Source organism: Canis lupus, chromosome 6 (assembly GCF_003254725.2).
Source record: "Canis lupus dingo isolate Sandy chromosome 6, ASM325472v2, whole genome shotgun sequence".
Taxonomy (NCBI): domain Eukaryota; kingdom Metazoa; phylum Chordata; class Mammalia; order Carnivora; family Canidae; genus Canis; species Canis lupus.
The window spans coordinates 6,853,328-6,870,464 of NC_064248.1; the positions used below are offsets into that span (position 1 = coordinate 6,853,328).

A 17,137-nucleotide genomic window follows, 5' to 3' on the forward strand; every position below is an offset into this window, starting at 1 on the left:
GTGGCTAGAGCAGGGGTCTGGGCTGGTTCCATAAATGTGTTTTGGTGAGTTGGGGGTGAAAATTCAGAATGGTGAGGACCATGGGGCAGAAGAGTGTGTTCTCCATATAAAGACATTAAGTTCCACTTTTTAAAAAACATTGTGTGAGCCAAACAAAACAAGACCAGAAAAGAATCCAGCCTCCAGGACGCCAGCCTGCAGCCTCGTCTGTGTGCTGTACCCCCTCTGTTCACTAACATTTTCCCTTCCCTTCCCTTCAGCTCTACTCCTTGGTCCCCTAAAGCCCTCCTACCCCTGGAAACCTTCCTGGCTTCTCCATCCTCCATGGAGTTTCTCCCTTCATCCCCATGGCCGTCAGGTTTAGAATCACTGCAAGCCATAGTATGGCCCTGGCTCTTTCATAAACAGTTTGAGGCTGTTCATCCTGCCTTCCTGGGCTCTTCCCACCCATTTCGGCATCTTCTGCTTCTGTGGTTAGCGGACTGCAGTGACCATTCACCCCACCCATTCTTCCTTGGGTCTAGGAGGAACTTGAACTCGGCAATCAACTCTGATTCATCACGAATTCCTGGCGCCTGGCACTGCAGGCCCTTAGGAAACTTTATGTGCTGAACGATTAACACTCTCAGGGCAGGTCTTTTGTCAGGTAGGCATTTCAACTAGCCCACGTATTCAGAACACTGATGGAACTTTGGAGAACAAGCAAAGAGGACAAAAGGACCCCTACCCTTAAGGGACACGGCAGAGGCTCCGTGAGGGCCAGATCTGGCTTTTACACCTGACACCTAAAGCAAGCCCCCCAAAATACATTTGTTGGTTGGTCAATGTGGAGCTAATCATCCACATAGTCACCCAAAATACAGCCACAGCAGAGATAAAAGAACATATGAAGAAAATCAACAAGGAAGAGCCTAGGACATGAGATGTGAAAGTCTCACAGGGCTCCATGACACTGAACCATGTGGTCCCTCACCGATGCATGAATACTTTTACTCCTGAGAGGGACTGCTACCCTGCTTCTCTAGAGGCTATGAGAATACTCACATCACATTTTCCCAGAAACGCCACCATGCATGGCTGCCCTCATATCAGAGGTGAGGAAATGGAGACTTGGAGTCATGATGTGAATTGCCCAAGATCACACAGGGAATATGTCCTGTGGCCAGAACCAGAATACTGATCTTTGACTCGGCCTCCAGTGGGTTCTTTCCTGACATTCTAGGTAGGAATTCTAGAGAGGTGGCAGGGGTTTGATTGATCTAACCTACAGAGGAGAAGCTTTGGGTTAATTTCTGTCCCACTACATTGGGAAGGAGGCTGAGGGCCAACAATAAATAAGATAGATTCTCATAGTGCTCATGGAACCCCACTCCAGCCTTGGCAGGAGAGGGAGATAGATAATGTGACCCCCTTCCCACAAAAATGACAAGATGATTCTATCCAGTGATAGATGCTGTGAAGAAAACACAATAAAGTAATACAATGGAGAGCTGGGGTATAGCTTAGCTTTTTTGTGTGTGGCAGGGGGAGGTTGTCAGAAGAAGCTCCTTTAAAGAGGCAGCAATTGGGCATAGAGCATATGACAGATGCAAAGTTTCCAAGACAGGAGCAAGACAGGCAAAAAAACCAAGAGGCTGAAGCCCAGTGAGCACAGTGAGAATGGTGACGGTGCAGGGGCAGCATATAGAGAATGTTCCAGTTTACTTAATGAAGGTAGGTTTTATTCTAAGCAATCAGGAAGCTACTGGAAGGTTTTAAGCAGCATGGTGAGATAATCAGATTTATTTATTTGAGACAAAGAGAGAATGTGCATACACGAGCATGGAAGGGGGAACAAGGGAGTCTTAAGCAGATTCCACACTGAGCGTGGATTCCCCACATGGAGCTTGATCTCATGACCCTAAGATCACAACCTGAGTTGAAACCAAGAGTTGGACACTTGACCAACTGTGCCACCAAAGCACCCTTATTTTGTTTATTTTTTTAATATTTTATTCTTTTTAAAGTAATCTCTACACCTAACGTGGGGCTTGAACTCACAGCCCTGAAATTAAGAGTCACATGCTCTAATCACTGAGTCAGCCAGGCACCCCTGATTTATGTTTGGTTTTTCTTCTTTTAAAGATCTTTCTGGCTGCTTTGTAGAAGATGAATAGTAGGGAACTAACACTTGGATAAAGAGAGCAGCCTGAGTTATCATACATAAGATCTCTCCCACATATGTAGACACGCTAGAAAAAAAATTTTTTTTTAAGTAGGCTCCACACCCAGCATGGAGCCCAATGCAGGGTTTGAAGTGACAACCCTGAGATCAAAACCTGAGCCAAGGTCAAGTCAGATGCTTAACAAACCAAGCTACCCAGACACTGCACCCCTGGGGGAAAAAATGTAAATATGTTATTAACATGTAGATGAACATGAAGCATCTCCAGGTACCAGAAAGCTACTGTGGCCTATGGGATTTGAACACACATGCTACAGGATAAACAAACCAGATACATGCTATAAGGGACCAAAGTTGAGAACACTGACTGTGGGTGTACCAGGGATCTGGAACTGAATTCCTAGACAAAGCTATAAGCTCCAGACCCTTGGTGTGGAAACCAGAGAGAAGACAGAGTCTCTGGCCTGGGCTACATGAGTGTGGCAAGTTCCCCTGCTACAAGTTCCAGGGCAGCATGAGAGTCCCTGCCCTAGAAAATCACATAAAACTTGAATTTCAGGAACCAATGAGCTCTGAAGGACTTAGCACAGACAAACATATAACTGTCCCAAGGGACACCTCCACAATACAAGGCACATGCAGGACTCTGGAGAATATAATCTCCACCAAAGATTATCTCACAAACAAAAATGGCAAAAGGTACAGGGAAAATTAAATGCTATACAAAAAGCAGATTCAATAAAGAATGAAGTACCCCAAAGCTATAAATAATAGTTCCCCAAAAGGGACTTCAAAATGTTCAACAAGGGTCACCTGGCCAGCTCAGTTGGTGGAGCATGCAACTCTTGATCTTGGAGTTGTGAGTTCAAGCCCCATGCTGGGTATGGAAACCACTTAAAAATAAAATATTAAAAATAAATAAAATAAAATAAAACATTCAAAAAGATGAAATAGGAACCATATAGTAAAAATAAGACATTCCAGATAAAAACTAAGTGAGTTTTTAAAAGAATCAAATAGATATTCTAGAAATCAGAGTAGATTAGACACAACCAAAGAGAGAATTCATGAATAGGAAGACGAATCTGAGGAAATCATTCAGAATGAAAACAAAGAAAAATAGACAGGAAATATGAGTCATTAAATAAAATGGAGGGCAAAATGAGAAGTTCCACAATACACTTAAAAGAGAATAAAGAAAAGAGAAAGAAAAGGAAAGGAAAAAAAGAGAGAGAATAAAGAAATCAGAGGCAATAATCAAACAGATAATGGTTGAGAATTTTCCAAAATTAGAGTGAATGCTAAAACAAGTTCCAAAAACAATTAAGTAAAACAGTGCACATGATATACCACCCGAAAAGAAAAGAAATAAACTATCAGAGAGAAAAGTAGATTATCCATAAGGGATTGGAATTAGATGAATTGCCTTTGCCCCCGGACACTGCCAAGTAAGCATCATTAAAGTCTCCCCTCCCACTGCCGTCATGTCTAAGTCAGAGTCTCCCAAAAAGCCTGAGCAGCTGCAGAAGCTCTTCATCAGAGGTTTGAGCTTCGAAACAACCGATGAAAGTCTGAGGAGCCATTTTGAGCAACGGGGAACGCTTATGGACTATGTGGTAATGAGAGACCCAAACACCAAGCACTCCAGAGGTTTTGGGTTCCTCATGTATGCCACCATGGAGGCGGTGGATGCAGCCATGAACACAAGGCCACACAAGGTGGATGGAAGAGTTGTGGAACCAAAGAGGGGTGTCTCACGAGAAGATTCTCAAAGACCTGGTGCCTACTTAACTGTGAAAAAGATTTTTGTTGGTGGCACTAAAGAAGACGCTGAAGAACATCATCTAAGAGATTATTTTGAACAGTATCGGAAAATTGAAATGATTGAGATCATGACTGACCGAGGCAGTGGCAAAAAAAGAGGTTTTGCTTTTGTGAAATTTGATGATCATGACTCTATAGACAAGATTGTCTTTCAAAAATACCATACTGTGAATGGCCACAACTGTGAAGTAAGGAAAGCCCTATCGAAGCAAGAGATGGCTAGTGCTTCATCCAGGCAAAGAGGCTGAAGTGGTTCTGGAAACTTTGGTGGTGATCGTGGAGGTGGTTTTGGTGGGAATGACAACTTTGGTCATGGAGGGAACTTCAGTGGTCAAGGTGGCTTCAGTGGCAGTTGAGGTGGTGGTGGATACGGTGGCAGTGGGGATGGCTATAACAGATTTGGTAATGATGGAAGCAACTTTGGAGGTGGCGCAAGCTATAATGATTTTGGCAATTACAACAATCAATCCTCAAATTTTGGACCCATGAAAGGAGGAAATTTTGGAGGCAGAAGTTCTGGCCCCTATGGTGGTGGAGGCCAATACTTTGGCAAACCACGAAACCAAGATGGCTATGGCGGTTCTATGGCAGTGGCAGAAGGTTTTAATTACTGCCAGGAAACAAAGTTTAGCACGAGAGGAGAGCCAGAGAAGTGACAGGGAAGCTACAGGTTACAACAGATTTGTGAACTCAGCCAAGCACAGTGGTGGCAGGGCCTAGCTGCTACCAAGAAGACATGTTTTAGACAATACTCATGTGTATGGGGAAAAAACTCGAGGACTGTATTTGTGACTAATTGTATAATAGGCTATTTTAGTTTCTGTTCTGTGGAAAATGTAAAGCATTCCAACAAAGGGTTTTAATGTAGATTTTTTTTTTTTTGGCACCCATGCTGTTGATTGCTAAATGTAATAGTCTGATCATGATGCTGAATAAATGCGTCTTTTTTAAAATGTGCTGTGTAAAGTTAGTCTACTCTGAAGCCATCTTGGTAAACTACCCCAACAGTGTGAAGTTAGAATTCCTTCAGGGTGATGCCAGGTTCCATTCGAAATTTATTTGCAACCTGCTTGGGCACAGAAGCCATTGTCTCCACAAACCTTGGTGTGGTTGAACTGACAGTTAATGTGTTGTGACCAGGAGTTCACCATTAAAAGGGTTACCCAAGCAAAGTCCTAGAGTTTATTTGGTTATTATGATTGTTGGCACATCCTATGCAATATATCTAAATTGAATTATGGTATCAGATAAAATTATAGATGGGATTAAAGCTTGTGTAACATCCGTTATCATGTGTAATCAATAAACAATTTAATATTCTCTTGGGGGAAAAAAAGGAATTAGATGAATTAAGTGCCTGAAGACAACAGAATAGCTTAAAAGTGCTGAAGAAAAAGAGCCAGGGGGGCCTGGGTGGTTCAATGAAGAGTCCAACTCTTGATCATGATCTGAGGTCGTGGGACCGAGCCCTGCATCAGGCTCTGTGCTGAGCATGGAGTCTGCTCATCCCTTTCCCTCTGCTCCTTCTCCCATGCTCTCTCTCTCTCTCTCTCTAATAAATAAATAAAATACTTAAAAAAAAAGAAAAAGAAAAAGAGCCAACAGTGTGGTGAGAAGGAAGCAAGATCCTAATTCTGTTCCATCTGCTATTCTCCCTCCAGCTTGTATCCCTTAGTAGCTCAGGTAGCAGGAGGGTGAGTGTCCAGGTTGCTGGCTTCGGGAAAGTTCTCACCATGGTACCATAGGCACATGGCACTGCCCCTGCTCCACTGTGTCCATGGTTACTGCTTGCAGCCAACATGATTAGAAGGAAAATCAATTCTGCTGAATAGGCACTAAAGAAAAACCCCCAAGAAGATCAGCAAACAGTCATCTAATCTGACGTTGAAAAAAATGAAATCTAGGGGCACCTGAGTGGCTCAATCAGTTAAGGGTCTGACTCTTGATCTCAGGGTATTAAGTTCAAGCGCTGCAATGGGCTCTGTGCTGGGCATGGAGCCTGCTTTTAAAAAAAAAAAAAGAAAGAAAGAAAAATAAAGAAATATTGGGCCAAAAAGGCAATAGGAAAGGATAAATCTTCTGACCAAAAAAGTCTCAATAAAGGGAGAGAGGAAGCAGAAGAAAATGGGCAGAGGAGGATCATTGAGCAGAGACCAAAAGAGATTTAATAGCACGACCAGAATCTAAAATTGAGGATATTTCAGACTCAAATGCAGTGGGAGACAAAGTAGTCTTAGACCAGTCTCAGCGGTGGTTTTTACATACTCTTTCCCCAACAATTCTAAGAAGCAGTTTCATCAACCATTTTGGAAATGCAAGTTTTCTGTAATTCTGTAAACATATTTTTAAAGAAGCATGGAATCCCACCATATCCCATGTTTTAACACATCTTTAAATAAGTATAAATAACTTTTTAAGAGATAAAATCACATGCTAGTTAATTTTAGTAAAACCACAAGTTAGTGGAATGCTGGATTAAGAAAAGCTTTGTTTGATGTAAACTTAACATTCCATAGACTATGAAGGGCATTATAAAGTTCTCTAAAATACACATAGCCCAAATGACATTGGGTCATTTTAAGTGAGTCCTTCTTTCATATTTGGTTTTTTTTTTTTCTACTTCTTCTATTTGTTCTTCTGTCTCCTTATCAGAATTGCACATTATCTGTGGCAAGATCCTGCTAGGGAAAGAAGATCTAGAATTTCTCCAAACCTGTTAATGGCTCAAGGATATAATTTGCAAGATATTATATCCTGTATTATCAGGACATTCCTCATAAAAGGCTTGAGAATTAAAAATATTTGAAGATTCTGACCTCTGGTGTCCTCTACTTGTGGATAAAATGTCTCCAAATTTTAAGCTGGAACACTGGTTAAGAAACTATTTTTTTTTTTAAGATTTTATTTATTTTAGTGGGGGAAGGGGCAGAGAGAAGTGGAGAGAGAGAATCTCAAGCAGATTCCTCACTGAGTGCAGTGCCCAACATGGGGCTCAATTCCACAACCCTGAGATCATGACCTGAGCCAAAATCAAGATTTGGACCCTTAACTGACTGAGCCACCTAGGTGCTCCTGGTTAAGTAACTCTTTAGCAAAGCATTGTAGTTACATTGCATAGACTTTTTAATATTAGCATTAACTCATGATGTTTGAATACTGATCAGCAAACAAGTACCAATAAAATCTTGATTGTGACAGAGGGGGAAAAAAAGATGGTGAAAATGTAGACATCTTCAGACAAAGACTAATATAATTCACTGCAGGTTTTTACAGAAAGAGCTACAAAGTTTCCCTATCAAAGAAATAAATGCAGCCCCAAAGAAAGTTCTGAAGAAGTCCTAAAATAGCCCTATTTATATTCTAGAAGGAATATTTGAGAAACAAAAACAGCATCTCCAAAGTTTTATATTCTCTTGACATTATCCTGATCATGCAATGAGCCCAAGATGGAAGCCAGAAGAGGGAGTCGGTGGGAGCGCCATAAGCCCCTGTGAAAGCCATGCCTCCATGCCATGGTGGCCAGTGTGAGTGGAGATTCCAATCCTTTCTCTGAGGCATGAACTGTTTCCTGGCTTCTGCACCCACTGCTCACTTTTCAGTAAAGATCCCTGAACCTTTTTCTGCTTTTGTCACCTGCTGCTTGTTGGCCAGCATTTAAGAGAGGATAATGCAGGGTGGGTCCCCCTCCACCTGCTTCTGGTCCTGGGGCTGGGAGAGGGTAGCTCTCTTGGGCTTGGCGGGGAGGGCACACTCATCCAAGGTCACTCTCCAGGGCAGGAGGTATTTTTAAATATAGATAAGAAGGAATGATCAAAAAATGACTGCCTGGCCATAGAAACCTAAACCCTGAGACAAAAGCTGGTGATGAATGCCGGTGATTCCATAATGAAGATGCTGACACCATACCATCGCTCTGCTCTCTGCGGACCTACAGAAACACTGATGTAATTTCATCTTCTTTCCAGAAGAAAAAAAAAATTCTTCTTCTCTGTTCAGACATAACATCATCAACACAGCTCTTTAAATATCTGTGCTGGGAGGCTATATTTAGTGACTGTTTGGCCCTTAAAATGAGCCTGATTTCCTGTGGCAAAAAGTTCTCAGCAGCAAGGAGAGAGGCCTAGAGAATTCTGAAGTACTAACAAACAGCTTTAATGCTTGAGATGTTCAAACAGTGTAAGAAAAGGAGTTAACTGCTTTTACTGGAGAGGTGACTGGCACCTAAGAGAGGGGGAGAAAAATCATAATAAAAGGGTGGGTTTGGCCTGAACACTTCTAAAGTCATCCTGGAGAACTGTCCTGACATGGGACAGCTGTGTGAGCCAGTAATCACATGGGACATGCAGCTCTTCTTCAGGGAGGTGGGAAGGGCCTCCATTTACTCATTCACTCATTCCTTCATTCACTCACTCATTCACTTGCTCATTCCCTCACTCACTCACTTGTTCATTCACCCACTCACCACATTTGTACATTTTCCTACGTGCCAAGCCTGGTGGCCTACAGGCTTTCCAAGTCATGGGGCAAATAAGATACACAAACCATGGACCTTCAAAGGCCATTCCCAGAAAGGGCCCTTGGCAGGGCACAGAGTGAGTGCTGCAGGGTGGGGGACACTTCTGCTGGGGCCATCTGGGAAGGCTTTGGTGGGAGAGGAAACAATGGCCAGTACCAGCTACTGCTCTGGACTCTCTCCTTAAATCCACTCATTGAGCCCAGAGGCCAGTATATTATCTCATATCACAGATGAGTAATTTTCCCAAGGTTCCCATAAAATAATAAGTAACAAAACTGGAGCTGAAACGGAGATTGTCTGACTGCAGAGTGCTTAACTACTCTTTTTAGGTCCAGAGCGACAGGTGGAGGCTGGCAGAGCATATCTGCCACACTGCGTACAGAGGTTCGCACTCCAATTCCACCAAAGACCTGGAACAATCAGAGCAGCTCTGCTACGGCTTGAGCACCAGAACTTCTCCCTCCTCGGATGCAGCCTGAATTAGTCCACTTTCCCTCCTTGGAAACCACTGTCTAGTCCCTCTGTGTGTGTGGGTCTCCAGTGTCCCCAGAATGACCCGAGCAAGCAAGGGAACGCACATTTACTCAGCCCCAACTAAGGTTTGCCAAGCAACATGCCATTCTTTTTTTTTTTTTCTTTTCAACATTTTAGTTTGAGATAATTTTAGACCTTCAGAAGAATTGCAAAAATAGTATAGAGTTTCCGGACATCTTTGCTCAGCTTCTCCTTCTACTAACTAACATCTTACATAAGCATAGGAAAATCATCAAAATGAAGAAATTCACCTTGGTGCGATACTATTAACTATACTACAGAATGAATTTGGAATTCTCCCATTTTCCCGCCATTGTCATCTTTCTATTCCAGGAGCCACTCAGGATCCCACCTGTACTGTCACATTTCCTTAGTTTCTTCCTGTCTGTGACAGCTCCATAGTCTTTCCTGGTCTTTCAAGACCTTGACATTTTTTAAGAATACTGGTCAGTTATTTTGTAGAAAATCCCTCGTTGGCTTTGTGTGATGTTTCTTGTGTTTAGATTGAGGTAATGCACTTTGGGCAAGAAAATCACACAGGTGATGTGCCCTGTTTGGTATAACTGTCAGGACCCATTCGTTTCCATATATTAGCTTCTTTGGTTTCTCTGGATACTCAGGGAAATCTCATGAGATAAGTATTATTATTTTTTTAAATATTTATTTATTTATTTTAAAGAAAGTAAGAGTGTGAGAGAGAGAGAGAGAGAGAGAGTGAGTGCAGGGGTGAGGGGCAGAGGGAGAGGGAGAGAGAGAATCTCAAGCAGACTCTCCGCTGAGCACGGAGCTCGACACAGGACTCAATCCAATGACCGCGAGATCATGACCTGAGCTAAAATCAAGAATTAGACATTGAATGCACTGAGCCACTCAGGCACTTCTTTAGGTAGGTATTACTATCCCCATTATAAAGATGGGGAAACTAAGGCAAAGAAATTAAGGCACTTCTCCAAGTTCCCTGGGTGGTAAGGTAGCAGAGAGATAATTTGCAGCCATTTCTGTCTCTGGGTCTTTCTACTACATGTCAGTATGTTACTTCCATTCTTTCTGGTTTAAACTCATTCATATGACCTTGACTGATCATAGGAAATTGGACTTAGATGGTTAATCTAATTATTCCTAGGCTTACAAGGGGGATTCTAAAACCAATAGATAATAACAGCTAACATTGACTAAGTGCCTAGTATTTGCCTGGCACAATGCTTCATCCTTTATACATAAGATATCCCATATAACCCCTTTTAGCAACACAATGGAGTAGGTACTGCAGGGGCACGATCCCCTTATTCCAAACTCTTGGGGTCAGGTGTGTCTGGGAATTTAGAGCTTTGGGGTATGGGTAACATCCTCTGATCAATATCTTTGCAGCCTATCATATGACCTTTCATTCTAAGATGGGCACATAACAAAGACTATGAATAGGCGCAGACAAGTGCAGGTTGGGTATCACACTTTGAATGAAACTTCTAGGCTTCCAGAACTTCAGGATCTCAGAACTGCAGATGAGGAACTATGAGCCTGCACACAATTCTGTAACAAGAGAAAGTCCTTTGCAAATGAGGAAGCAGAGGTTGGGAGATCTTCAGAGCCAGTCATTACCCAGGACTGTCCCTTACTCTGTGGCTGAGAACCTACATCAGGCAGTTAGGGCTCTTTCCTACTGACTTAGGTTTTACTTCCCATTTCCTGTAACAAAAATCATTCTGAATATGTTCAACTGGCACTAAGAATAAATGGAAATAAACACACCTTCCAAACTCCCAGGCTTTGAGCTGTCCCCAGAGCAGGGTGTGAAGGAGATGACCACACCATCCCCATCATCACTATGATAGTTACTGTCTTTCTCAGGCACTAGAGGAAACTTTTTCTCTTTCCATAAAAATATCATTAGTGGGGCACCTGGGTGGCTCAGTAGTTGAGCATCTGCCTTTGGCTCAGGTCATGATCCCGAAGTCCTCAGATCAAGTCCTGTATCAGGCTCCCTGCAGGGAGCCTGCTTCTCCCTCTGCCTACCTCTCTGCCTCTCTCTGTGTGTCCCTCATTTATTTTATAAATAAAATCTTTAAAAATATATATGTCATTAGTGCTGTTGGATCAGTCTAGTCCAAGCCCCAAGTCTGCATGAGGACCCCCAAAAGGGGTGTGTGAGGTTCAGGTCTTTCCCTATGGCATAAGGACACCCTGAATTGCTGAGGCTTTCCTTCATGAAAAGTAATCTATGAGCTAAATTATCTATGAGTTGATCTAAACTGCTTAGGCCCTATGAACAGGTTTAGCCGACTTTGTGTCTCGAGTTAGTGTGTCTCACTTCCCACTGTGCACAGAGAAGCATCCCTTCATGTGCCCTATAATTACTTTCCAGTTCCACTGTTTGGAAGAAAGTTCTAGACAGCAATGATCATCACTTTCATGATCCCTGACTTCCCTTCAGTCACCTGCTCATTTGCCCTCTCACTTGGCCTGGGATGGAGAAACTGAGGCAACCCTTCCTGTAAGTGGAGTACAGTAAGGGAGGGCTGGGGATAAATCAGTGATGAGTCCACAGAATCCCTAGGAGGCGAACAAAGATAATTCATTACTCCAGGAATAGCAAAAATTTAGGCAGGAAAGGAGAAGACTTTGAGTCTGCTAAGGGCTCAGCTGCTCCTGGCATTTCCAGGGTCATGATAAAGTTGACAATGAATAGAGAGTTAAAATGCTAGGGGCACAGAGAAGGGAAAGTGTCCTGGGGATGCGGGAGGGGCACAGGTGTAAATAAAAGCTACATCTTTACCTTCCAGAATGACAGGCTCACAATAATGGCTATCATGAAACCAGTTTCAAGAATTAAAAGTGCTTGTTTCTGGGGGCACCTGGGTGGCTTAGTCAGTTAAGTATCTGACTCTTGATTTTGGCTCAAGTCATGATCTCAGGGTTGTAGGATCAAGCCCTGCATCAGGCTCTGTGCTCAGTATGGAGTCTGCTTGTCCTCTCCTTCTGCTGCTCAGCCTGCTTACACATGCTTGCTCTCTATCTAAAATAAATAAATAGGGGCGCCTGGGTGGCTCAGCAGTTGAGCACCTGCCGTCAGCCCAGGTCACGATCCTGGGGTCCCAGGATCAAGTCCCACATCAGGCTCCCTGCATGGAGCCTGCTTCTCCTTCTGCCTGTGTCTCTGCCTCTCTAGCTCTCTCTCTCTCTCTGTCTGTCTCTCATGAATAAATAATTAAATAAAATCTTTTTTAAAAAATAAAAAATAAAAATAAAATAACATATCAAAAAAAAAAAAAAAGTGGTTGCTTCTAGGAGGAAATGGTTAAGAAGGGCCAGGGAGCTGGGCCAGGACACAGTCCTGGATGGTGGTGACAAGCCTGAGTCACTATCCAACCCATTTAACTGTGTCTGTGCACACCTTTAATGGAAACAAAATCACACAACTGGTCACAGGCAGAACCATGACCCAAACCTCAGTTCTACCCTCTTGTCTGCATCTTCACTTTGGCCCTTGTCTTTCCAGACTAGACAATTCTTTTTGCATGTCCTCTGTCATCTTAGTTGTCATCTGAGCCAGCCCAGTGTCGTGGTGTCTTTCTCGAAGCCATCGAACCAGAAACACAGAAAGTAAGCAACCAAGCATGCAGTCCATCCCAGGCCCAGTGCAAAGGCAGGCCAGTGTGTTCAGGTCACGGTCCAGGCAAACACCTCCTGAGATCTCCCAGTGATTCCTCCTGTGGTTCTGTGCCCATCCTCAGAAACAGCACACCACTAAACACATGGACCTCCTCATATAGATGATCCTCAACTCAGGGATCATCGGGCAGCAGATCAACAAGGAAGCCAATACCCATTCATTTACTCATCCCACAGCTATGAACCTACTCTGTGCCAAGTAATACATACCCCCAAATTTAGATGTCATTAATTAGTAGCATGAGAATCCTAATACGAGCTGAGTGTTCACGACATGGATGGCAATGAGCTAAACACTGTCCTTGTGTTCTATCATTTAATCCTTTCAACCCAGGATCGAGTCTTGGGTCTCCAGGATCAGGCCCTGGGCTGAAGGTAGCGCTAAACCGCTGAGCCACCCAGGCTGCCCAGTTTTGTTTGTTTTTTTCTTTTTACCACAGATGCTCTTTCAATGGCTCTCTACTTAACTGGGTCAGATCAACTTATGCCCACCAGTGTCTCTGTAAAGCAGCTTGCCTGGAACCATTGGCAGGTGACCCAACCAGACCTAAAGCTCATGCTCTTAATCTCTACAGAGTCTTGAGGCACAATGAGGACACAGACACAAGGCTGAGTGTGCCTCAAATCTGGACGAGACTTGCAGAATGGACCCTAAGTAAGTTAATTTTTCTTTTCTAATCCTTACTTTCCTCTAGGAAAGTGGACTGGGTCAAAGGCCACACCTCAGACAAAGAGAGGAACCAGGGAGGTAAGGTCAATGTGTGAAGCAGGCTACTGGAAGACAAAATGGCATCATTTCAGACATCCCGTGTGGCCTGATTTGGTGACAGAAATTAATTTTCTGGAAAATTAATTTTTTTAAAGCTTTGTTTGAGAGAGAGCGGGTATACCAGCAGGGAGGGGAAGAGGGAGAGGGAGAGAGAGAATCTCCAGCAGACTCCCTGCTGAGCATGGAGCCTGACATGGGGTTCACTCCCATGACCTTGAGATCATGACCTGAGCTGAAATCAAAAGTTGGAAACTTAACAGACTGAGCCACCCAGGTGCCCCTGGAAAATTATTTTTGTTATGTGCTACAACCTAGGCCTAATGGACTAACCCTGGGAAGGCCAGGATCGGAAGATACTTACAGAGTTTTGCAGTGCTAAGCCTGTGCAGATGTACCTGGCAGTCCTAAATAGAAGGCAGAAGACGATGCCTGTGCAGAAGTGACCAATTACAAAAGAGTTCTCATGAGGTAATTTTCCTGAGTGGCTTTGGAAGGCCAGTTCTTTGAGGCGGGGGAGGGGGGCTTAAGATTCTCTGACCAATACAAAAAACTCACCCATAGAAATTAAGTGCAGCCAGGGTTATCCAGGAGGAAGGGTTTCATAGAGAGGGAAAGCCAATCAGAATTCAAAGTCTGGAGCCGAGAAATGGGACAGCAAAACTGGAACAAGGGCCAGGTGTTGTCAAAAGGCAGTCAACTCTCACAGGACTGCTGCTTCAGTAACTGCATTTTTACAGAGCTACCAACTCGCTAAACCTTTGGGGCGATCTCGGCCAACCCCCTCATTTCACAGACCATGACCAAAGACCTACAGAGAGTAGGGACCACAGCAGAACAAGGAGAACTACAGCCAGGAGAAGAGGGGCTTCCTGATTCTTTTTTTCTTTCCTTTTTTTTATAAGGTTTTATTTTCAGGTAATCTCTATACCCAGCATGGGGCTTGAACTCACAACAACATCAAGAGTCACACGCTCTACTGACTGAGCCAGCCAGGTGCCCCAGGCTTCCCAATTCTTTTTTTTAAGATTGTATTTATTTGAGAGAGAGAGCGTGTGCGCATGAGCAGGGGGGACGGGCAGCAGGAGAGGGAGAAGCAGACTTCCCGCTGTGCAAGGAGCCTGACATGGGGCTTGATGCCAGGACCCTGAAATCATGACTGAGCGGAAGGCAGATGCTCAATCAACCGAGCCACCAGGCACCCCAAATCTTAATTTAGTGCTCTGGGCGCGCGCCCCTGTCTGCCTTGCAGCTAAGCCCAAAAATACGGGCACACTCCAGAGGACCCTGGAAAGCCTATGTAAGGACCAGCACACAGCAGGCCCACCCCGAGGGAAGCTGTTCATTTATTCCCACCTGTTTTCTGACTGCAAGTCAGCTCTCTCGAGCAAAGACACCATCAGGATCCTAGAGGGAAAAAAGGGATTTCCTACCCACTTTTTTTTTTTAAGATTTTATTTATTTATTCATGAGAGACAGAGAGAGAGAGAGAGGCAGAGACACAGGCAGAGGGAGAAGCAGGCTCCATGCAGGGCGCCCCATATGGGACTCGACCCCAGGTCTCCAGGATCATGCCCCGGGTTGCAAGTGGCACTAAACCACTGGGCCATCCAGGCTCCCCGCCTACCCATCTTTTTTAATAGCATAGAGCTTGATCAAGAGAAAAAAAACCCAAAACATGTACGGTTAAGTAAATTCTATCTGTGATCTTCACGCTTGGAATCTCACCAAAGAACTCCATGGCCCAGCAGGAAAGAATGTTTTGAACAGGCTGCTGAATTGTTTCTCCAGGATAAGATTTCTGTGAATAAGTGCCAGGTGTGGAAATGTAATGTTTCATCTATGGCCACAGTAAGCATGGATGAAATAACAAATGTCCCTCCAGGTTTAAAAGGGTGGCCTGTCTGTGCCTCGAGGCAAGGGCTGCACTAGCTTTCTCACTGCAAAGTGTGAGTTACCTGTTATCATCCATATTAGTTTTTATCGCCGACCGTAACAAATTACCACCAATTTAGCAGCTTAAAACAACGCCCATTTATCAGCTCAGGGTTCTGCAATCTGAAGGCTAACTTGGTTTCACTGGGCTGAAATCAAGGTGTTGGCAGGGCTGCATTCCTGCCTGGAAGCTCTGGGAAAAATGTAGGCTCCTCTTTCTATCTTGAGGTCCTTAATTATACCTGCAAAGACCTTTTTACTGTGTAACAAAACATACTCGCAGGTGGACATGTTGCAGGGAAACAGAGAGAGAGACAGTGTGTGTGTGTGTATTATTTTGCCTACCCCATCCCATCATCCCCCACCATGGAACATAAATCAGGAATACTGGCTCCCAGTCCACTGGCTCTGGGTGTACCATGACTGCACGCTGAAGCCCCTCTCTGTAAAATGCCCCTCCTACTGAATTCTCCATTCCTAAAGCACACCTACCTCTTTCTACCAGGGGAGCCAAAGCCTCTGCTTCATTCCAATGCGATGGAGATCATGTACGATCACCTCAGCATTGGGCACCCGCCTTGGAATGGGAACTGGGCCTCTTCTGTTTTCTGGTATAGCAACAATCAAATACGATCAGGTCCTTTATCGGTATTGATCTTTTATTACTAGTTCACTCAATAAACATTTACTGAGGGTCTACGGGGTCTTGAGCATCATGCTTGGGGTGAGGCCTACAAAGAAGGTGAAGCTATAGGGAAGCTCACAGTCCAGCGGGGAACAGACATATAGATCAACACATCAACACGGAAACACACAGAAATTTCATCAAATAAATCTGCCCATAAGAGTGGGGTGACTTCCCAGAGGAGGGCCACTGGAGGTAGGACTTCAAGGATGGAGAGTTTAGTGAGTAGAAAAAGTGGGAGGGGCACTCAAGGCTGAGGCAGAAAAGCATGGTATGCCACCTGGAGAAACACAGTGGGGCCTGAGACAGGACAGGGATGGAGGGGTGGTGGGGGCTCCACGGGACATTACAGCCTGCAAAGGTCAGCTCTATGCTATGCCCATGAGCCTGAGTTTCACAGTTTGGAGTAATGCCTAGCAGACAGGGGGAGGGTGGATTTGAGGGGCAAGACTGGATGGCAGGAAAGCCAGTTGGGCAGTGTGATGAGTAGTTCAGGTTCAAGACCTGAATGAAGGCAGGAGCAGCTCAGGTGGGAGAAGTAGGAGCCATTTGGAGCAAACAAGGAATGAAGGAGACAGAACAACTGGACTTGGTGCCTAGCCACAGGGATGCAGAAGAGAGAGCTGTCAAAGATGAGCCGCAGAATGTCAGCTTCAAGGGCCAGGGAGCGTTTATAAACTGGGGTTCTCTAAAACTGGGAACCAAGGACAACGAGTGAGTTTGTGGCAGGAGACAAAGTTCAGGATTAGGTGTGTCAGGTTTTGGGGGGGGTTAGGGTTTTTTTTTGTTTTTTATCAGCAGTAATGGCCTTAGACTATATAGGGAGGTCCCTTCCTGGACTAAGAATCTCAAGGGAAGCAGAAGATCTCAAGTTACTTCCAAGCACAAGTCAGGGAGCTGACGTTCAGTAGGAAGTCCCTGGGAACCACCCACAGTTATGTCAGAGACCTGGTCTCTTTCAAGGACCCAGTCTCTTGCTGGCTCCAATCATGCTCACATGACCCCAGACTCAGGGTGAACTTGGGAGGGTTCACCCTTCAGCTC

General features: G+C 44.3%; 1 protein-coding gene and 1 pseudogene across 3 annotated transcripts in view; one reads left to right on the forward strand and one right to left on the reverse strand.

Annotated features, from left to right (window-relative positions):
- Nucleotides 1-17,137, reverse strand: part of HIP1 (huntingtin interacting protein 1) — a 158,177-nt gene that overhangs the window by 130,256 nt on the left and 10,784 nt on the right. The window lies entirely within an intron of this gene.
- LOC125755214 (heterogeneous nuclear ribonucleoprotein A1-like) lies at nt 3,627-4,644 on the forward strand (annotated as a pseudogene).